This window comes from Thermobia domestica, chromosome 7 (assembly GCF_964235325.1).
Source record: "Thermobia domestica chromosome 7, izTheDome1.hap1.1, whole genome shotgun sequence".
NCBI classification, from domain to species: domain Eukaryota; kingdom Metazoa; phylum Arthropoda; class Insecta; order Zygentoma; family Lepismatidae; genus Thermobia; species Thermobia domestica.
The window spans coordinates 207497370-207519653 of record NC_137460.1 but is presented as its reverse complement, the minus strand read 5'-3'; the positions used below and the strand labels follow the sequence as shown (position 1 = coordinate 207519653).

General features: G+C 39.4%; 13 non-coding genes and 1 pseudogene across 13 annotated transcripts; 7 read left to right on the top strand and 7 right to left on the bottom strand.

Annotated features, from left to right (window-relative positions):
• Positions 1–421: 421 nt before the first annotated feature.
• LOC145691158 (U1 spliceosomal RNA) lies at positions 422–583 on the bottom strand. The gene has a single exon (XR_014132368.1). It is a non-coding gene; the product is annotated as a U1 spliceosomal RNA (small nuclear RNA).
• An 864-nt stretch (positions 584–1447) lies between these two features.
• Positions 1448–1640, top strand: LOC145691171 (U2 spliceosomal RNA). The gene has a single exon (XR_014132381.1). It is a non-coding gene; the product is annotated as a U2 spliceosomal RNA (small nuclear RNA).
• Positions 1641–3472: 1832 nt separating this feature from the next.
• Positions 3473–3634, bottom strand: LOC145691157 (U1 spliceosomal RNA). The gene has a single exon (XR_014132367.1). It is a non-coding gene; the product is annotated as a U1 spliceosomal RNA (small nuclear RNA).
• Positions 3635–4498: 864 nt separating this feature from the next.
• On the top strand, positions 4499–4691 carry LOC145691170 (U2 spliceosomal RNA). The gene has a single exon (XR_014132380.1). It is a non-coding gene; the product is annotated as a U2 spliceosomal RNA (small nuclear RNA).
• A 1832-nt stretch (positions 4692–6523) lies between these two features.
• LOC145691156 (U1 spliceosomal RNA) lies at positions 6524–6685 on the bottom strand. Its single transcript, XR_014132366.1, has one exon. It is a non-coding gene; the product is annotated as a U1 spliceosomal RNA (small nuclear RNA).
• An 864-nt stretch (positions 6686–7549) lies between these two features.
• On the top strand, positions 7550–7742 carry LOC145691182 (U2 spliceosomal RNA). Its single transcript, XR_014132391.1, has one exon. It is a non-coding gene; the product is annotated as a U2 spliceosomal RNA (small nuclear RNA).
• Positions 7743–9583: 1841 nt separating this feature from the next.
• On the bottom strand, positions 9584–9745 carry LOC145691155 (U1 spliceosomal RNA). Its single transcript, XR_014132365.1, has one exon. It is a non-coding gene; the product is annotated as a U1 spliceosomal RNA (small nuclear RNA).
• An 864-nt stretch (positions 9746–10609) lies between these two features.
• Positions 10610–10802, top strand: LOC145691180 (U2 spliceosomal RNA). The gene has a single exon (XR_014132389.1). It is a non-coding gene; the product is annotated as a U2 spliceosomal RNA (small nuclear RNA).
• A 1841-nt stretch (positions 10803–12643) lies between these two features.
• LOC145691154 (U1 spliceosomal RNA) lies at positions 12644–12805 on the bottom strand. Its single transcript, XR_014132364.1, has one exon. It is a non-coding gene; the product is annotated as a U1 spliceosomal RNA (small nuclear RNA).
• An 864-nt stretch (positions 12806–13669) lies between these two features.
• On the top strand, positions 13670–13862 carry LOC145691179 (U2 spliceosomal RNA). Its single transcript, XR_014132388.1, has one exon. It is a non-coding gene; the product is annotated as a U2 spliceosomal RNA (small nuclear RNA).
• A 1841-nt stretch (positions 13863–15703) lies between these two features.
• LOC145691153 (U1 spliceosomal RNA) lies at positions 15704–15865 on the bottom strand. Its single transcript, XR_014132363.1, has one exon. It is a non-coding gene; the product is annotated as a U1 spliceosomal RNA (small nuclear RNA).
• Positions 15866–16729: 864 nt separating this feature from the next.
• On the top strand, positions 16730–16922 carry LOC145691178 (U2 spliceosomal RNA). The gene has a single exon (XR_014132387.1). It is a non-coding gene; the product is annotated as a U2 spliceosomal RNA (small nuclear RNA).
• A 1836-nt stretch (positions 16923–18758) lies between these two features.
• Positions 18759–18920, bottom strand: LOC145691152 (U1 spliceosomal RNA). The gene has a single exon (XR_014132362.1). It is a non-coding gene; the product is annotated as a U1 spliceosomal RNA (small nuclear RNA).
• An 864-nt stretch (positions 18921–19784) lies between these two features.
• On the top strand, positions 19785–19907 carry LOC145691188 (U2 spliceosomal RNA; annotated as a pseudogene).
• Positions 19908–22284: the final 2377 nt, after the last annotated feature.

Sequence of the window (22284 nt, the reverse complement as noted above, 5' to 3'; positions counted from 1 at the left end):
GAAATCCCACGGACACGATATTGTTGACCACAAATTTACTTGTGTGGGTATCGAAGTAAGCGCTTTAGCACTGAGCCTGCCACATTTGGAAGAAAATGAAGTAACATGTAGCGAAGGGCCATGCTACGTTGAGAATAGTAGTCCTCGTTCGATCACCAAAGTGAAGCAGTGTTAGTACTTGGATAGATGGACTGCTTGGATATATCACGTTCTGTAGTTTTCGTATGAATCAGGATATTTATCTGTAACAAGTCAGAGTGGTAAATGTTTCAGTTTTACACGCACGGCACAGTTTAAAGGCTACACAAGACGGATGATTATGAAAGTCTGAGTAACACCCACAACTACAAACCGAAACCATAGTAGTGGGCACTCTACCACTGAGCTTGCCAACTAGTGTCTACGTTTGAATTGTTTTATTCCGGGACAGCGCGAACGCAGTCCCGACTAACAAAAATTACGCGCCCGAGATACCCACGTTTGGGGTATTCGCGGGGGTCAACCCAACCGAAGTGCAATGGAAGGATCTCACCCCGGGGGAACCGCCTTGCTGATCACGGTAGCCCCTACGCCAGGTAAGTATGCTCATGAAATCCAAGTCATTTGCCCAATCAAACTGCCTCACCGAATCGACAGTAAGAGGTTACAATTTTACCACAAACATAGATGTGTTTTCTGCACTAGTACTCTTTTTAATGTAGGCAGAAAAGTCACTAGGAAATAGAAAACACAGAAAATAGAAGCATTTTTATATTATGACGAGAAATTACCTGCCTGCACTCGGTTACTACCATCGGTGAGCAATCTACTGCCATCTGTTGGCATTTCTTCTTGTTTTACGTCTTGAACATGGGCACAACTGAGAGGAATAAAATGATTATGGTATAGTTTACAGCTATTTATGTTTCGAAATGTACGTATATGTAGTTGGTTGTGCTTTCTTGAAGATATTTGATGCCTATTTCCAACTGTGTAACGCAAACCGAAACTGTTCTATCTGTGAGCGCACTATTGCTATGCAACAATTTTCTGGCTGTTTACAATACGAAAACAATAACATTTAACAATGGAATGATTGGTAAATAATCCATGAAAAGCTGATGAAACATTGAGATAGCTTTAATAAATGTAATTTTCCGATTTTCATGCAATATATACTGGATGTTGTGAATGGCACCAACATGGCGGATGGGTTGCGTAGCAGCTATGTATGTATAGGGACTTGTTAAATACATGCTAGTAGTGCAATTTCAAATCGAGATAGAACCGCAAATTACACAAGCATGAAAATGAAAGCACTTATTGGAACCAAATAGCAGCGTCTAAGATTTACATTTATTTGGGCCATATCTATTTTGGATTGAATGAAAGGTGTCTAACACCACTAACTCTCACCCCAGCTGTTGAAACATTGATAATATAAACCGGAAAACCGCGTGCTCTCGTCATCGCTTCTCGGCCTTTTGGCTAAGATCAAAGTGTAGTATCTGTTCTTATCAGCTTAATATCTGATACGACCCACATTGTGGGTCCAGAATATTAAACTGATTTTTGGACTGAGGTGAGGTGGTTGTGGCTTGCCACACCCTCACCACGTGTCGGCCCAGCATTGCAGTACAGTTGGGATCGGCACACCTAAATCAAATTGAACCATAGTTCTTCTCATCTTGGTGGGTCATGGGTTCGAGTTCTACTTGTTACCTACATGAAGCCTCATTTCTGTCATTCAAGTGACATTCTTTCTGCAACATGGTCAAGGTCTGTCCGGAAAGTAATGTCACCATTTATTTACATAATGTGGATTAGCATTATTCAAACTATTGCATCGATCCATCTTTGGCAGCATGATTTCCAATCTGCAAAGGCATCCTGGAAGGTCTGTGCTGGCAATGCGTTTAAAGCCATTTCAAAAGCTGCTTTCACCACGTCAATTGTTCTGTAACGATGTCCTTTCAGGCAGAATTTCGAACGGGGAAACAAAAAGAAGCCTGAGGGAGCCAAGTCCGGACTGTAGGATGGCAGAATTGCCACGTTAGATTTGACCAGGTAATTGGTCACGCCCAGGACAGTGTGGGCTGGCGCGTTGTCATGATACAGTATCCAATCACCGCTGATATCACCACGCACTGAATCCTTGCTCTCTCTCAGTCTGTTGAGGACTTGTACGTGAAATTTAGACTTGTTTCCTGAGACACAAACTCATGGTGAACGATCCGCCTAATGTCAGAAAATACAATGAGCATGGTGTTTTGCGACGTCGACGTGTGCCAATTGCCTCTTTGTTTTGGTGTCGTATTGTCTCATCACCCATGATAATATTACCCAAAGCATCATTTTTACACAATCCCAAAACGTTTTGACAAATTTTCACTTAGCGAGAGTTCAAAAAAAAAAAAAAATCTTGGGACAATTTTCCCGCACACTTGACTCATGTGGAAATTCTTGCTCACAATGACGATAGTTTTTGAAATATTTAACACGTCGAAATCGAACATGTTTTAGTGGTGGTTCTTGAAGGAAGTCACATCAGTCAATATTTATAATTAAATAGAGTTTTTTTTTTTTGATTAAAGAATAGAAACTGTTTTCTTCATTTTCTATTTTACAATATTCAGTCTATATCCATCTTGTGTTTGTCATTTTCTCATGTTCAATTTGTTGTGTATGAAAGTTATAAATATTTATTTTATTAATTTATCGAATTTCTAATTTCTCGATTTATATAGCTTTCCATTTATGTATTTCTATGCCAATAAATAATGTTCTATTTTGTTTAAAATCCTATTAGTTTCTCTCTTTTAAACTGCTTTTATCACTTTTTTTTTAATGTATTTGTTTCTTTAATTTCTTATTTTATTTTTTAATGAATACTGGTGATACGATGGAATGAATCTTGATTCTATTGCAGAGAGAATAGGAAGAAAATGAAATCATCCAGTTTAACGTCCCACTTTTTTTTTCTTTCTTTCCTTCTTGAACTTCAGGCTAAAAGTAAGGGGTAAGTCAAGTGAATGATGATGATGAAAAATTTGGTGGAATGAGAATGTGTGTGAAATCCCACGGACACGATATTGTTGACCACAAATTTACTTGTGTGGGTATCGAAGTAAGCGCTTTAGCACTGAGCCTGCCACATTTGGAAGAAAATGAAGTAACATGTAGCGAAGGGCCATGCTACGTTGAGAATAGTAGTCCTCGTTCGATCACCAAAGTGAAGCAGTGTTAGTACTTGGATAGATGGACTGCTTGGATATATCACGTTCTGTAGTTTTCGTATGAATCAGGATATTTATCTGTAACAAGTCAGAGTGGTAAATGTTTCAGTTTTACACGCACGGCACAGTTTAAAGGCTACACAAGACGGATGATTATGAAAGTCTGAGTAACACCCACAACTACAAACCGAAACCATAGTAGTGGGCACTCTACCACTGAGCTTGCCAACTAGTGTCTACGTTTGAATTGTTTTATTCCGGGACAGCGCGAACGCAGTCCCGACTAACAAAAATTACGCGCCCGAGATACCCACGTTTGGGGTATTCGCGGGGGTCAACCCAACCGAAGTGCAATGGAAGGATCTCACCCCGGGGGAACCGCCTTGCTGATCACGGTAGCCCCTACGCCAGGTAAGTATGCTCATGAAATCCAAGTCATTTGCCCAATCAAACTGCCTCACCGAATCGACAGTAAGAGGTTACAATTTTACCACAAACATAGATGTGTTTTCTGCACTAGTACTCTTTTTAATGTAGGCAGAAAAGTCACTAGGAAATAGAAAACACAGAAAATAGAAGCATTTTTATATTATGACGAGAAATTACCTGCCTGCACTCGGTTACTACCATCGGTGAGCAATCTACTGCCATCTGTTGGCATTTCTTCTTGTTTTACGTCTTGAACATGGGCACAACTGAGAGGAATAAAATGATTATGGTATAGTTTACAGCTATTTATGTTTCGAAATGTACGTATATGTAGTTGGTTGTGCTTTCTTGAAGATATTTGATGCCTATTTCCAACTGTGTAACGCAAACCGAAACTGTTCTATCTGTGAGCGCACTATTGCTATGCAACAATTTTCTGGCTGTTTACAATACGAAAACAATAACATTTAACAATGGAATGATTGGTAAATAATCCATGAAAAGCTGATGAAACATTGAGATAGCTTTAATAAATGTAATTTTCCGATTTTCATGCAATATATACTGGATGTTGTGAATGGCACCAACATGGCGGATGGGTTGCGTAGCAGCTATGTATGTATAGGGACTTGTTAAATACATGCTAGTAGTGCAATTTCAAATCGAGATAGAACCGCAAATTACACAAGCATGAAAATGAAAGCACTTATTGGAACCAAATAGCAGCGTCTAAGATTTACATTTATTTGGGCCATATCTATTTTGGATTGAATGAAAGGTGTCTAACACCACTAACTCTCACCCCAGCTGTTGAAACATTGATAATATAAACCGGAAAACCGCGTGCTCTCGTCATCGCTTCTCGGCCTTTTGGCTAAGATCAAAGTGTAGTATCTGTTCTTATCAGCTTAATATCTGATACGACCCACATTGTGGGTCCAGAATATTAAACTGATTTTTGGACTGAGGTGAGGTGGTTGTGGCTTGCCACACCCTCACCACGTGTCGGCCCAGCATTGCAGTACAGTTGGGATCGGCACACCTAAATCAAATTGAACCATAGTTCTTCTCATCTTGGTGGGTCATGGGTTCGAGTTCTACTTGTTACCTACATGAAGCCTCATTTCTGTCATTCAAGTGACATTCTTTCTGCAACATGGTCAAGGTCTGTCCGGAAAGTAATGTCACCATTTATTTACATAATGTGGATTAGCATTATTCAAACTATTGCATCGATCCATCTTTGGCAGCATGATTTCCAATCTGCAAAGGCATCCTGGAAGGTCTGTGCTGGCAATGCGTTTAAAGCCATTTCAAAAGCTGCTTTCACCACGTCAATTGTTCTGTAACGATGTCCTTTCAGGCAGAATTTCGAACGGGGAAACAAAAAGAAGCCTGAGGGAGCCAAGTCCGGACTGTAGGATGGCAGAATTGCCACGTTAGATTTGACCAGGTAATTGGTCACGCCCAGGACAGTGTGGGCTGGCGCGTTGTCATGATACAGTATCCAATCACCGCTGATATCACCACGCACTGAATCCTTGCTCTCTCTCAGTCTGTTGAGGACTTGTACGTGAAATTTAGACTTGTTTCCTGAGACACAAACTCATGGTGAACGATCCGCCTAATGTCAGAAAATACAATGAGCATGGTGTTTTGCGACGTCGACGTGTGCCAATTGCCTCTTTGTTTTGGTGTCGTATTGTCTCATCACCCATGATAATATTACCCAAAGCATCATTTTTACACAATCCCAAAACGTTTTGACAAATTTTCACTTAGCGAGAGTTCAAAAAAAAAAAAAAATCTTGGGACAATTTTCCCGCACACTTGACTCATGTGGAAATTCTTGCTCACAATGACGATAGTTTTTGAAATATTTAACACGTCGAAATCGAACATGTTTTAGTGGTGGTTCTTGAAGGAAGTCACATCAGTCAATATTTATAATTAAATAGAGTTTTTTTTTTTTGATTAAAGAATAGAAACTGTTTTCTTCATTTTCTATTTTACAATATTCAGTCTATATCCATCTTGTGTTTGTCATTTTCTCATGTTCAATTTGTTGTGTATGAAAGTTATAAATATTTATTTTATTAATTTATCGAATTTCTAATTTCTCGATTTATATAGCTTTCCATTTATGTATTTCTATGCCAATAAATAATGTTCTATTTTGTTTAAAATCCTATTAGTTTCTCTCTTTTAAACTGCTTTTATCACTTTTTTTTTAATGTATTTGTTTCTTTAATTTCTTATTTTATTTTTTAATGAATACTGGTGATACGATGGAATGAATCTTGATTCTATTGCAGAGAGAATAGGAAGAAAATGAAATCATCCAGTTTAACGTCCCACTTTTTTTTTCTTTCTTTCCTTCTTGAACTTCAGGCTAAAAGTAAGGGGTAAGTCAAGTGAATGATGATGATGAAAAATTTGGTGGAATGAGAATGTGTGTGAAATCCCACGGACACGATATTGTTGACCACAAATTTACTTGTGTGGGTATCGAAGTAAGCGCTTTAGCACTGAGCCTGCCACATTTGGAAGAAAATGAAGTAACATGTAGCGAAGGGCCATGCTACGTTGAGAATAGTAGTCCTCGTTCGATCACCAAAGTGAAGCAGTGTTAGTACTTGGATAGATGGACTGCTTGGATATATCACGTTCTGTAGTTTTCGTATGAATCAGGATATTTATCTGTAACAAGTCAGAGTGGTAAATGTTTCAGTTTTACACGCACGGCACAGTTTAAAGGCTACACAAGACGGATGATTATGAAAGTCTGAGTAACACCCACAACTACAAACCGAAACCATAGTAGTGGGCACTCTACCACTGAGCTTGCCAACTAGTGTCTACGTTTGAATTGTTTTATTCCGGGACAGCGCGAACGCAGTCCCGACTAACAAAAATTACGCGCCCGAGATACCCACGTTTGGGGTATTCGCGGGGGTCAACCCAACCGAAGTGCAATGGAAGGATCTCACCCCGGGGGAACCGCCTTGCTGATCACGGTAGCCCCTACGCCAGGTAAGTATGCTCATGAAATCCAAGTCATTTGCCCAATCAAACTGCCTCACCGAATCGACAGTAAGAGGTTACAATTTTACCACAAACATAGATGTGTTTTCTGCACTAGTACTCTTTTTAATGTAGGCAGAAAAGTCACTAGGAAATAGAAAACACAGAAAATAGAAGCATTTTTATATTATGACGAGAAATTACCTGCCTGCACTCGGTTACTACCATCGGTGAGCAATCTACTGCCATCTGTTGGCATTTCTTCTTGTTTTACGTCTTGAACATGGGCACAACTGAGAGGAATAAAATGATTATGGTATAGTTTACAGCTATTTATGTTTCGAAATGTACGTATATGTAGTTGGTTGTGCTTTCTTGAAGATATTTGATGCCTATTTCCAACTGTGTAACGCAAACCGAAACTGTTCTATCTGTGAGCGCACTATTGCTATGCAACAATTTTCTGGCTGTTTACAATACGAAAACAATAACATTTAACAATGGAATGATTGGTAAATAATCCATGAAAAGCTGATGAAACATTGAGATAGCTTTAATAAATGTAATTTTCCGATTTTCATGCAATATATACTGGATGTTGTGAATGGCACCAACATGGCGGATGGGTTGCGTAGCAGCTATGTATGTATAGGGACTTGTTAAATACATGCTAGTAGTGCAATTTCAAATCGAGATAGAACCGCAAATTACACAAGCATGAAAATGAAAGCACTTATTGGAACCAAATAGCAGCGTCTAAGATTTACATTTATTTGGGCCATATCTATTTTGGATTGAATGAAAGGTGTCTAACACCACTAACTCTCACCCCAGCTGTTGAAACATTGATAATATAAACCGGAAAACCGCGTGCTCTCGTCATCGCTTCTCGGCCTTTTGGCTAAGATCAAAGTGTAGTATCTGTTCTTATCAGCTTAATATCTGATACGACCCACATTGTGGGTCCAGAATATTAAACTGATTTTTGGACTGAGGTGAGGTGGTTGTGGCTTGCCACACCCTCACCACGTGTCGGCCCAGCATTGCAGTATAGTTGGGATCGGCACACCTAAATCAAATTGAACCATAGTTCTTCTCTCTCATCTTGGTGGGTCATGGGTTCGAGTTCTACTTGTTACCTACATGAAGCCTCATTTCTGTCATTCAAGTGACATTCTTTCTGCAACATGGTCAAGGTCTGTCCGGAAAGTAATGTCACCATTTATTTAGCATTATTCAAACTATTGTCCTCTTGCGTCGATCCATCTTTGGCAGCGTGATTTCCAATCTGCAAAGGCATCCTGGAAGGTCTGTGCTGGCAATGCGTTTAAAGCCATTTCAAAAGCTGCTTTCACCACGTCAATTGTTCTGTAACGATGTCCTTTCAGGCAGAATTTCAAACGGGGAAACAAAAAGAAGCCTGAGGGAGCCAAGTCCGGACTGTAGGATGGCAGAATTGCCACGTTAGATTTGACCAGGTAATTGGTCACGCCCAGGACAGTGTGGGCTGGCGCGTTGTCATGATACAGTATCCAATCACCGCTGATATCACCACGCACTGAATCCTTGCTCTCTCTCAGTCTGTTGAGGACTTGTACGTGAAATTTAGACTTGTTTCCTGAGACACAAACTCATGGTGAACGATCCGCCTAATGTCAGAAAATACAATGAGCATGGTGTTTTGCGACGTCGACGTGTGCCAATTGCCTCTTTGTTTTAGTGTCGTATTGGAATATCCATGTCTCATCAGCCATGATAATATTACCCAAAGCATCATTTTTACACAATCCCAAAACGTTTTGACAAATTTTCACTTAGCGAGAGTTCAAAAAAAAAAAAAAAAAATTCTTGGGACAATTTTCCCGCACACTTGACTCATGTGGAAATTCTTGCTCACAATGACGATAGTTTTTGAAATATTTAACACGTCGAAATCGAACATGTTTTAGTGGTGGTTCTTGAAGGAAGTCACATCAGTCAATATTTATAATTAAAGAGTGTTTTTTTTTTTTTGATTAAAGAATAGAAACTGTTTTCTTCATTTTCTATTTTACAATATTCAGTCTATATCCATCTTGTGTTTGTCATTTTCTCATGTTCAATTTGTTGTGTATGAAAGTTATAAATATTTATTTTATTAATTTATCGAATTTCTAATTTCTCGATTTATATAGCTTTCCATTTATGTATTTCTATGCCAATAAATAATGTTCTATTTTGTTTAAAATCCTATTAGTTTCTCTCTTTTAAACTACTTTTATCACTTTTTTTAATGTATTTGTTTCTTTAATTTCTTATTTTATTTTTTAATGAATACTGGTGATACGATGGAATGAATCTTGATTCTATTGCAGAGAGAATAGGAAGAAAATGAAATCATCCAGTTTAACGTCCCACTTTTTTTTTTCTTTCTTTCTTGAACTTCAGGCTAAAAGTAAGGGGTAAGTCAAGTGAATGATGATGATGAAAAATTTGGTGGAATGAGAATGTGTGTGAAATCCCACGGACACGATATTGTTGACCACAAATTTACTTGTGTGGGTATCGAAGTAAGCGCTTTAGCACTGAGCCTGCCACATTTGGAAGAAAATGAAGTAACATGTAGCGAAGGGCCATGCTACGTTGAGAATAGTAGTCCTCGTTCGATCACCAAAGTGAAGCAGTGTTAGTACTTGGATAGATGGACTGCTTGGATATATCACGTTCTGTAGTTTTCGTATGAATCAGGATATTTATCTGTAACAAGTCAGAGTGGTAAATGTTTCAGTTTTACACGCACGGCACAGTTTAAAGGCTACACAAGACGGATGATTATGAAAGTCTGAGTAACACCCACAACTACAAACCGAAACCATAGTAGTGGGCACTCTACCACTGAGCTTGCCAACTAGTGTCTACGTTTGAATTGTTTTATTCCGGGACAGCGCGAACGCAGTCCCGACTAACAAAAATTACGCGCCCGAGATACCCACGTTTGGGGTATTCGCGGGGGTCAACCCAACCGAAGTGCAATGGAAGGATCTCACCCCGGGGGAACCGCCTTGCTGATCACGGTAGCCCCTACGCCAGGTAAGTATGCTCATGAAATCCAAGTCATTTGCCCAATCAAACTGCCTCACCGAATCGACAGTGAGAGGTTACAATTTTACCACAAACATAGATGTGTTTTCTGCACTAGTACTCTTTTTAATGTAGGCAGAAAAGTCACTAGGAAATAGAAAACACAGAAAATAGAAGCATTTTTATATTATGACGAGAAATTACCTGCCTGCACTCGGTTACTACCATCGGTGAGCAATCTACTGCCATCTGTTGGCATTTCTTCTTGTTTTACGTCTTGAACATGGGCACAACTGAGAGGAATAAAATGATTATGGTATAGTTTACAGCTATTTATGTTTCGAAATGTACGTATATGTAGTTGGTTGTGCTTTCTTGAAGATATTTGATGCCTATTTCCAACTGTGTAACGCAAACCGAAACTGTTCTATCTGTGAGCGCACTATTGCTATGCAACAATTTTCTGGCTGTTTACAATACGAAAACAATAACATTTAACAATGGAATGATTGGTAAATAATCCATGAAAAGCTGATGAAACATTGAGATAGCTTTAATAAATGTAATTTTCCGATTTTCATGCAATATATACTGGATGTTGTGAATGGCACCAACATGGCGGATGGGTTGCGTAGCAGCTATGTATGTATAGGGACTTGTTAAATACATGCTAGTAGTGCAATTTCAAATCGAGATAGAACCGCAAATTAGACAAGCATGAAAATGAAAGCACTTATTGGAACCAAATAGCAGCGTCTAAGATTTACATTTATTTGGGCCATATCTATTTTGGATTGAATGAAAGGTGTCTAACACCACTAACTCTCACCCCAGCTGTTGAAACATTGATAATATAAACCGGAAAACCGCGTGCTCTCGTCATCGCTTCTCGGCCTTTTGGCTAAGATCAAAGTGTAGTATCTGTTCTTATCAGCTTAATATCTGATACGACCCACATTGTGGGTCCAGAATATTAAACTGATTTTTGGACTGAGGTGAGGTGGTTGTGGCTTGCCACACCCTCACCACGTGTCGGCCCAGCATTGCAGTATAGTTGGGATCGGCACACCTAAATCAAATTGAACCATAGTTCTTCTCTCTCATCTTGGTGGGTCATGGGTTCGAGTTCTACTTGTTACCTACATGAAGCCTCATTTCTGTCATTCAAGTGACATTCTTTCTGCAACATGGTCAAGGTCTGTCCGGAAAGTAATGTCACCATTTATTTAGCATTATTCAAACTATTGTCCTCTTGCGTCGATCCATCTTTGGCAGCGTGATTTCCAATCTGCAAAGGCATCCTGGAAGGTCTGTGCTGGCAATGCGTTTAAAGCCATTTCAAAAGCTGCTTTCACCACGTCAATTGTTCTGTAACGATGTCCTTTCAGGCAGAATTTCAAACGGGGAAACAAAAAGAAGCCTGAGGGAGCCAAGTCCGGACTGTAGGATGGCAGAATTGCCACGTTAGATTTGACCAGGTAATTGGTCACGCCCAGGACAGTGTGGGCTGGCGCGTTGTCATGATACAGTATCCAATCACCGCTGATATCACCACGCACTGAATCCTTGCTCTCTCTCAGTCTGTTGAGGACTTGTACGTGAAATTTAGACTTGTTTCCTGAGACACAAACTCATGGTGAACGATCCGCCTAATGTCAGAAAATACAATGAGCATGGTGTTTTGCGACGTCGACGTGTGCCAATTGCCTCTTTGTTTTAGTGTCGTATTGGAATATCCATGTCTCATCAGCCATGATAATATTACCCAAAGCATCATTTTTACACAATCCCAAAACGTTTTGACAAATTTTCACTTAGCGAGAGTTCAAAAAAAAAAAAAAAAAATTCTTGGGACAATTTTCCCGCACACTTGACTCATGTGGAAATTCTTGCTCACAATGACGATAGTTTTTGAAATATTTAACACGTCGAAATCGAACATGTTTTAGTGGTGGTTCTTGAAGGAAGTCACATCAGTCAATATTTATAATTAAAGAGTGTTTTTTTTTTTTTGATTAAAGAATAGAAACTGTTTTCTTCATTTTCTATTTTACAATATTCAGTCTATATCCATCTTGTGTTTGTCATTTTCTCATGTTCAATTTGTTGTGTATGAAAGTTATAAATATTTATTTTATTAATTTATCGAATTTCTAATTTCTCGATTTATATAGCTTTCCATTTATGTATTTCTATGCCAATAAATAATGTTCTATTTTGTTTAAAATCCTATTAGTTTCTCTCTTTTAAACTACTTTTATCACTTTTTTTAATGTATTTGTTTCTTTAATTTCTTATTTTATTTTTTAATGAATACTGGTGATACGATGGAATGAATCTTGATTCTATTGCAGAGAGAATAGGAAGAAAATGAAATCATCCAGTTTAACGTCCCACTTTTTTTTTTCTTTCTTTCTTGAACTTCAGGCTAAAAGTAAGGGGTAAGTCAAGTGAATGATGATGATGAAAAATTTGGTGGAATGAGAATGTGTGTGAAATCCCACGGACACGATATTGTTGACCACAAATTTACTTGTGTGGGTATCGAAGTAAGCGCTTTAGCACTGAGCCTGCCACATTTGGAAGAAAATGAAGTAACATGTAGCGAAGGGCCATGCTACGTTGAGAATAGTAGTCCTCGTTCGATCACCAAAGTGAAGCAGTGTTAGTACTTGGATAGATGGACTGCTTGGATATATCACGTTCTGTAGTTTTCGTATGAATCAGGATATTTATCTGTAACAAGTCAGAGTGGTAAATGTTTCAGTTTTACACGCACGGCACAGTTTAAAGGCTACACAAGACGGATGATTATGAAAGTCTGAGTAACACCCACAACTACAAACCGAAACCATAGTAGTGGGCACTCTACCACTGAGCTTGCCAACTAGTGTCTACGTTTGAATTGTTTTATTCCGGGACAGCGCGAACGCAGTCCCGACTAACAAAAATTACGCGCCCGAGATACCCACGTTTGGGGTATTCGCGGGGGTCAACCCAACCGAAGTGCAATGGAAGGATCTCACCCCGGGGGAACCGCCTTGCTGATCACGGTAGCCCCTACGCCAGGTAAGTATGCTCATGAAATCCAAGTCATTTGCCCAATCAAACTGCCTCACCGAATCGACAGTGAGAGGTTACAATTTTACCACAAACATAGATGTGTTTTCTGCACTAGTACTCTTTTTAATGTAGGCAGAAAAGTCACTAGGAAATAGAAAACACAGAAAATAGAAGCATTTTTATATTATGACGAGAAATTACCTGCCTGCACTCGGTTACTACCATCGGTGAGCAATCTACTGCCATCTGTTGGCATTTCTTCTTGTTTTACGTCTTGAACATGGGCACAACTGAGAGGAATAAAATGATTATGGTATAGTTTACAGCTATTTATGTTTCGAAATGTACGTATATGTAGTTGGTTGTGCTTTCTTGAAGATATTTGATGCCTATTTCCAACTGTGTAACGCAAACCGAAACTGTTCTATCTGTGAGCGCACTATTGCTATGCAACAATTTTCTGGCTGTTTACAATACGAAAACAATAACATTTAACAATGGAATGATTGGTAAATAATCCATGAAAAGCTGATGAAACATTGAGATAGCTTTAATAAATGTAATTTTCCGATTTTCATGCAATATATACTGGATGTTGTGAATGGCACCAACATGGCGGATGGGTTGCGTAGCAGCTATGTATGTATAGGGACTTGTTAAATACATGCTAGTAGTGCAATTTCAAATCGAGATAGAACCGCAAATTAGACAAGCATGAAAATGAAAGCACTTATTGGAACCAAATAGCAGCGTCTAAGATTTACATTTATTTGGGCCATATCTATTTTGGATTGAATGAAAGGTGTCTAACACCACTAACTCTCACCCCAGCTGTTGAAACATTGATAATATAAACCGGAAAACCGCGTGCTCTCGTCATCGCTTCTCGGCCTTTTGGCTAAGATCAAAGTGTAGTATCTGTTCTTATCAGCTTAATATCTGATACGACCCACATTGTGGGTCCAGAATATTAAACTGATTTTTGGACTGAGGTGAGGTGGTTGTGGCTTGCCACACCCTCACCACGTGTCGGCCCAGCATTGCAGTATAGTTGGGATCGGCACACCTAAATCAAATTGAACCATAGTTCTTCTCTCTCATCTTGGTGGGTCATGGGTTCGAGTTCTACTTGTTACCTACATGAAGCCTCATTTCTGTCATTCAAGTGACATTCTTTCTGCAACATGGTCAAGGTCTGTCCGGAAAGTAATGTCACCATTTATTTAGCATTATTCAAACTATTGTCCTCTTGCGTCGATCCATCTTTGGCAGCGTGATTTCCAATCTGCAAAGGCATCCTGGAAGGTCTGTGCTGGCAATGCGTTTAAAGCCATTTCAAAAGCTGCTTTCACCACGTCAATTGTTCTGTAACGATGTCCTTTCAGGCAGAATTTCAAACGGGGAAACAAAAAGAAGCCTGAGGGAGCCAAGTCCGGACTGTAGGATGGCAGAATTGCCACGTTAGATTTGACCAGGTAATTGGTCACGCCCAGGACAGTGTGGGCTGGCGCGTTGTCATGATACAGTATCCAATCACCGCTGATATCACCACGCACTGAATCCTTGCTCTCTCTCAGTCTGTTGAGGACTTGTACGTGAAATTTAGACTTGTTTCCTGAGACACAAACTCATGGTGAACGATCCGCCTAATGTCAGAAAATACAATGAGCATGGTGTTTTGCGACGTCGACGTGTGCCAATTGCCTCTTTGTTTTAGTGTCGTATTGGAATATCCATGTCTCATCAGCCATGATAATATTACCCAAAGCATCATTTTTACACAATCCCAAAACGTTTTGACAAATTTTCACTTAGCGAGAGTTCAAAAAAAAAAAAAAAAAATTCTTGGGACAATTTTCCCGCACACTTGACTCATGTGGAAATTCTTGCTCACAATGACGATAGTTTTTGAAATATTTAACACGTCGAAATCGAACATGTTTTAGTGGTGGTTCTTGAAGGAAGTCACATCAGTCAATATTTATAATTAAAGAGTGTTTTTTTTTTTTTGATTAAAGAATAGAAACTGTTTTCTTCATTTTCTATTTTACAATATTCAGTCTATATCCATCTTGTGTTTGTCATTTTCTCATGTTCAATTTGTTGTGTATGAAAGTTATAAATATTTATTTTATTAATTTATCGAATTTCTAATTTCTCGATTTATATAGCTTTCCATTTATGTATTTCTATGCCAATAAATAATGTTCTATTTTGTTTAAAATCCTATTAGTTTCTCTCTTTTAAACTACTTTTATCACTTTTTTTAATGTATTTGTTTCTTTAATTTCTTATTTTATTTTTTAATGAATACTGGTGATACGATGGAATGAATCTTGATTCTATTGCAGAGAGAATAGGAAGAAAATGAAATCATCCAGTTTAACGTCCCACTTTTTTTTTTCTTTCTTTCTTGAACTTCAGGCTAAAAGTAAGGGGTAAGTCAAGTGAATGATGATGATGAAAAATTTGGTGGAATGAGAATGTGTGTGAAATCCCACGGACACGATATTGTTGACCACAAATTTACTTGTGTGGGTATCGAAGTAAGCGCTTTAGCACTGAGCCTGCCACATTTGGAAGAAAATGAAGTAACATGTAGCGAAGGGCCATGCTACGTTGAGAATAGTAGTCCTCGTTCGATCACCAAAGTGAAGCAGTGTTAGTACTTGGATAGATGGACTGCTTGGATATATCACGTTCTGTAGTTTTCGTATGAATCAGGATATTTATCTGTAACAAGTCAGAGTGGTAAATGTTTCAGTTTTACACGCACGGCACAGTTTAAAGGCTACACAAGACGGATGATTATGAAAGTCTGAGTAACACCCACAACTACAAACCGAAACCATAGTAGTGGGCACTCTACCACTGAGCTTGCCAACTAGTGTCTACGTTTGAATTGTTTTATTCCGGGACAGCGCGAACGCAGTCCCGACTAACAAAAATTACGCGCCCGAGATACCCACGTTTGGGGTATTCGCGGGGGTCAACCCAACCGAAGTGCAATGGAAGGATCTCACCCCGGGGGAACCGCCTTGCTGATCACGGTAGCCCCTACGCCAGGTAAGTATGCTCATGAAATCCAAGTCATTTGCCCAATCAAACTGCCTCACCGAATCGACAGTGAGAGGTTACAATTTTACCACAAACATAGATGTGTTTTCTGCACTAGTACTCTTTTTAATGTAGGCAGAAAAGTCACTAGGAAATAGAAAACACAGAAAATAGAAGCATTTTTATATTATGACGAGAAATTACCTGCCTGCACTCGGTTACTACCATCGGTGAGCAATCTACTGCCATCTGTTGGCATTTCTTCTTGTTTTACGTCTTGAACATGGGCACAACTGAGAGGAATAAAATGATTATGGTATAGTTTACAGCTATTTATGTTTCGAAATGTACGTATATGTAGTTGGTTGTGCTTTCTTGAAGATATTTGATGCCTATTTCCAACTGTGTAACGCAAACCGAAACTGTTCTATCTGTGAGCGCACTATTGCTATGCAACAATTTTCTGGCTGTTTACAATACGAAAACAATAACATTTAACAATGGAATGATTGGTAAATAATCCATGAAAAGCTGATGAAACATTGAGATAGCTTTAATAAATGTAATTTTCCGATTTTCATGCAATATATACTGGATGTTGTGAATGGCACCAACATGGCGGATGGGTTGCGTAGCAGCTATGTATGTATAGGGACTTGTTAAATACATGCTAGTAGTGCAATTTCAAATCGAGATAGAACCGCAAATTAGACAAGCATGAAAATGAAAGCACTTATTGGAACCAAATAGCAGCGTCTAAGATTTACATTTATTTGGGCCATATCTATTTTGGATTGAATGAAAGGTGTCTAACACCACTAACTCTCACCCCAGCTGTTGAAACATTGATAATATAAACCGGAAAACCGCGTGCTCTCGTCATCGCTTCTCGGCCTTTTGGCTAAGATCAAAGTGTAGTATCTGTTCTTATCAGCTTAATATCTGATACGACCCACATTGTGGGTCCAGAATATTAAACTGATTTTTGGACTGAGGTGAGGTGGTTGTGGCTTGCCACACCCTCACCACGTGTCGGCCCAGCATTGCAGTATAGTTGGGATCGGCACACCTAAATCAAATTGAACCATAGTTCTTCTCTCTCATCTTGGTGGGTCATGGGTTCGAGTTCTACTTGTTACCTACATGAAGCCTCATTTCTGTCATTCAAGTGACATTCTTTCTGCAACATGGTCAAGGTCTGTCCGGAAAGTAATGTCACCATTTATTTACATAATGTGGATTAGCATTATTCAAACTATTGCATCGATCCATCTTTGGCAGCATGATTTCCAATCTGCAAAGGCATCCTGGAAGGTCTGTGCTGGCAATGCGTTTAAAGCCATTTCAAAAGCTGCTTTCACCACGTCAATTGTTCTGTAACGATGTCCTTTCAGGCAGAATTTCGAACGGGGAAACAAAAAGAAGCCTGAGGGAGCCAAGTCCGGACTGTAGGATGGCAGAATTGCCACGTTAGATTTGACCAGGTAATTGGTCACGCCCAGGACAGTGTGGGCTGGCGCGTTGTCATGATACAGTATCCAATCACCGCTGATATCACCACGCACTGAATCCTTGCTCTCTCTCAGTCTGTTGAGGACTTGTACGTGAAATTTAGACTTGTTTCCTGAGACACAAACTCATGGTGAACGATCCGCCTAATGTCAGAAAATACAATGAGCATGGTGTTTTGCGACGTCGACGTGTGCCAATTGCCTCTTTGTTTTGGTGTCGTATTGTCTCATCACCCATGATAATATTACCCAAAGCATCATTTTTACACAATCCCAAAACGTTTTGACAAATTTTCACTTAGCGAGAGTTCAAAAAAAAAAAAAATCTTGGGACAATTTTCCCGCACACTTGACTCATGTGGAAATTCTTGCTCACAATGACGATAGTTTTTGAAATATTTAACACGTCGAAATCGAACATGTTTTAGTGGTGGTTCTTGAAGGAAGTCACATCAGTCAATATTTATAATTAAATAGAGTTTTTTTTTTTTGATTAAAGAATAGAAACTGTTTTCTTCATTTTCTATTTTACAATATTCAGTCTATATCCATCTTGTGTTTGTCATTTTCTCATGTTCAATTTGTTGTGTATGAAAGTTATAAATATTTATTTTATTAATTTATCGAATTTCTAATTTCTCGATTTATATAGCTTTCCATTTATGTATTTCTATGCCAATAAATAATGTTCTATTTTGTTTAAAATCCTATTAGTTTCTCTCTTTTAAACTGCTTTTATCACTTTTTTTTTTAATGTATTTGTTTCTTTAATTTCTTATTTTATTTTTTAATGAATACTGGTGATACGATGGAATGAATCTTGATTCTATTGCAGAGAGAATAGGAAGAAAATGAAATCATCCAGTTTAACGTCCCACTTTTTTTTTCTTTCTTTCCTTCTTGAACTTCAGGCTAAAAGTAAGGGGTAAGTCAAGTGAATGATGATGATGAAAAATTTGGTGGAATGAGAATGTGTGTGAAATCCCACGGACACGATATTGTTGACCACAAATTTACTTGTGTGGGTATCGAAGTAAGCGCTTTAGCACTGAGCCTGCCACATTTGGAAGAAAATGAAGTAACATGTAGCGAAGGGCCATGCTACGTTGAGAATAGTAGTCCTCGTTCGATCACCAAAGTGAAGCAGTGTTAGTACTTGGATAGATGGACTGCTTGGATATATCACGTTCTGTAGTTTTCGTATGAATCAGGATATTTATCTGTAACAAGTCAGAGTGGTAAATGTTTCAGTTTTACACGCACGGCACAGTTTAAAGGCTACACAAGACGGATGATTATGAAAGTCTGAGTAACACCCACAACTACAAACCGAAACCATAGTAGTGGGCACTCTACCACTGAGCTTGCCAACTAGTGTCTACGTTTGAATTGTTTTATTCCGGGACAGCGCGAACGCAGTCCCGACTAACAAAAATTACGCGCCCGAGATACCCACGTTTGGGGTATTCGCGGGGGTCAACCCAACCGAAGTGCAATGGAAGGATCTCACCCCGGGGGAACCGCCTTGCTGATCACGGTAGCCCCTACGCCAGGTAAGTATGCTCATGAAATCCAAGTCATTTGCCCAATCAAACTGCCTCACCGAATCGACAGTAAGAGGTTACAATTTTACCACAAACATAGATGTGTTTTCTGCACTAGTACTCTTTTTAATGTAGGCAGAAAAGTCACTAGGAAATAGAAAACACAGAAAATAGAAGCATTTTTATATTATGACGAGAAATTACCTGCCTGCACTCGGTTACTACCATCGGTGAGCAATCTACTGCCATCTGTTGGCATTTCTTCTTGTTTTACGTCTTGAACATGGGCACAACTGAGAGGAATAAAATGATTATGGTATAGTTTACAGCTATTTATGTTTCGAAATGTACGTATATGTAGTTGGTTGTGCTTTCTTGAAGATATTTGATGCCTATTTCCAACTGTGTAACGCAAACCGAAACTGTTCTATCTGTGAGCGCACTATTGCTATGCAACAATTTTCTGGCTGTTTACAATACGAAAACAATAACATTTAACAATGGAATGATTGGTAAATAATCCATGAAAAGCTGATGAAACATTGAGATAGCTTTAATAAATGTAATTTTCCGATTTTCATGCAATATATACTGGATGTTGTGAATGGCACCAACATGGCGGATGGGTTGCGTAGCAGCTATGTATGTATAGGGACTTGTTAAATACATGCTAGTAGTGCAATTTCAAATCGAGATAGAACCGCAAATTACACAAGCATGAAAATGAAAGCACTTATTGGAACCAAATAGCAGCGTCTAAGATTTACATTTATTTGGGCCATATCTATTTTGGATTGAATGAAAGGTGTCTAACACCACTAACTCTCACCCCAGCTGTTGAAACATTGATAATATAAACCGGAAAACCGCGTGCTCTCGTCATCGCTTCTCGGCCTTTTGGCTAAGATCAAAGTGTAGTATCTGTTCTTATCAGCTTAATCATCTCTAAACATTTTGATCTTGGTCTTTTGGCAAATATTCTCACATAGTGAGACTTATTCATCTGGGGGGTCTATGAGTGTGGATGGTGCTCTTCAAGCGCCGACATCGGCTACAGGTCCGAGCCACACGTGTTTAAATTGGCCGGGGGGGTGGTCGGTGTCGGTCGTGATAGGTGTCAGGGATCCCCCTAGTTTCTCCCCCATTGCAGGTGGGCGCTTTCGAGCTGCTACTGCTTGGGCGAGATAAACCGATGAACCCCTTTATTTCTAGTGAACGCAGATAGATAAATAGATCGAGGGCTCGCAACCCTTTGAGGTAATCAGCTACTGCTTGCGCGGAAAATTAATGGCATCCCGTAGTGGACTCTAGTTGCGACTTGTAAATTGATTGATTGGGAGAGTAATTGATAGTTGGGTATTGCAGTTGAGATATGCACACTCCTTGGTCGGTGTCGGTCTTGATAGGTCTTGGAGGCCCCTAGATCCTGGCGTATTGCAGGTGGGCTGAGGTAATCAGCTACTGCTTACGCAGGAGAAATTGATGACACCCCCATACTGAACTTTAGGTGTGCTTCGCCAGCTGACTAGTGAACCTGACCGTGAAAGTAATCGATAGACGGACGTTATACACACAATCATTGAGAAGGCGTATCCCAAGCCTGTTTAGATTTAGGAAACTGATATATACATAATTTATGACTCCTAACAGCCTAGGTTGAGAGAAAATGATAGCTAGACTGAATACCTATCACAGTAAACAACTCCCCTGTGCGAATTGATGTCTGATATACATTATGGAAAGAAATAGAAGGCGTATCCCTCCCCTAGAAAGGAGCGATAGCACGCTCATAGTAAGATTTCCGCCCCCCGACCACTTTAATTGCACTGAAAGAGGTTGTAGAGCGGCGTTCAAGTCTAAAACTTGGACGTCTGCGAGAGCCTCAGTGGAGCGGCATCTACTACGGGATCATAACATTAAGATTACTAACACCACTAACATATGTGGTAGATGTAATACTGAATTGGGGAGGAGACCGTCAGGGCATACCTGCGAGGCACCTGCAGAGGATTACCCGGAAGATGATCAACCTGAAGTATTCGCGTTTAAATGTGAACAATGTGGGGAAACTTTCCCAGGTACGAGAGCCCTGCGAAATCATTACAATTGGCATAAAGCAAGGGATGTACGAAATAGACAAGAGAATGTCACTATACCTGAACCCGAAACCAGGAAAAGGAGGAGAGGGGATAAAATTGTTACAATTGATAGGACACAGGCTGATACGGTAACGCAAAATGAAAATGAGAATAACGAGCAATGTGAATTCGCTGATGATGAAAACGAAATGTGTCGGGAGGATGAAAATAGGCAGAACGAAAAATGTGAGGAAATGGACATAAGGGTCGAATCTGTATACCACCAGGAAAATGAGACGACGGATGAACTGTTTGAATCTCTCGTAGACAAAATATTAGCGGAAGAGCAGGAGGATGAGTCCCAAATAGACTCACTCCTTGCACTGAGCAGGCACGAAATTGAAAGGAGTTTACATGAAACGATGAAATGTGCAGAAATGGAAGAGGGAGAAATAATAGACCACTCCCCACTGCAAAATGGGAACGAAATAGTAACAACTGCGTTGGTCCATAATTGGGCCACCCCAAATGAGTGGAGGGATAAAAGAAATGATGGAATAGAAATCCGCCTAGTAGGAAATAGAGAGGACAGAGATATTAATCAGATGGTTGATCAGGAAAGAATCTATAACGAAATCCAGACCTTAGAATCCCAAGAGGAAAATACAATAAATGCACATAATGAGAGTAAAATTATGGATATTGAAAATATAAGTGAGTACCGGGAGATGGAAGGGACAGATGACCTATCAGACGAAGCGAGAGGAGATGAAGATGATGATGAGGGGAATGAGGTATCTCAAAGCGAAATAACAAATATCGAGATAATAGAAGGTGAGGACGATATTGCTACTACTAGTGACCATGAGGGTGATCCACTCAACAATAATAAACAACCTTTAATAGACCAAAACGATGAAAGCGGCCTCCACAAAGAGTTCCACCCGAAACTAAAAATAATATTAGGAGCTCAAGAGTCAGAAGAAAGATGGGATGAATTCTCCCAGACATTGAACGAATTAACAGTAAGAGCATCTGAGCTGCTAAAACTGAAACCAAGGAAGGGTGGTGAAGTAAGGGGCAGAGTGGAAGACCAAGATAAAGATGACCCTAAATTCATTCAACAATTATATAAAAGAAACAGGCGTAGGGCAATTAGGCTGATTCTGGATGACAACTCCCCAAGATGTCCGGTACCCAAGGAGAATACTGAAGGTTATTTTAGAGAAATCTATGAGGAGAAATTCATTGAACCTAGTGTGTATGACCACATAGACGCTGCCCAGGATGAGATAGACCAAGG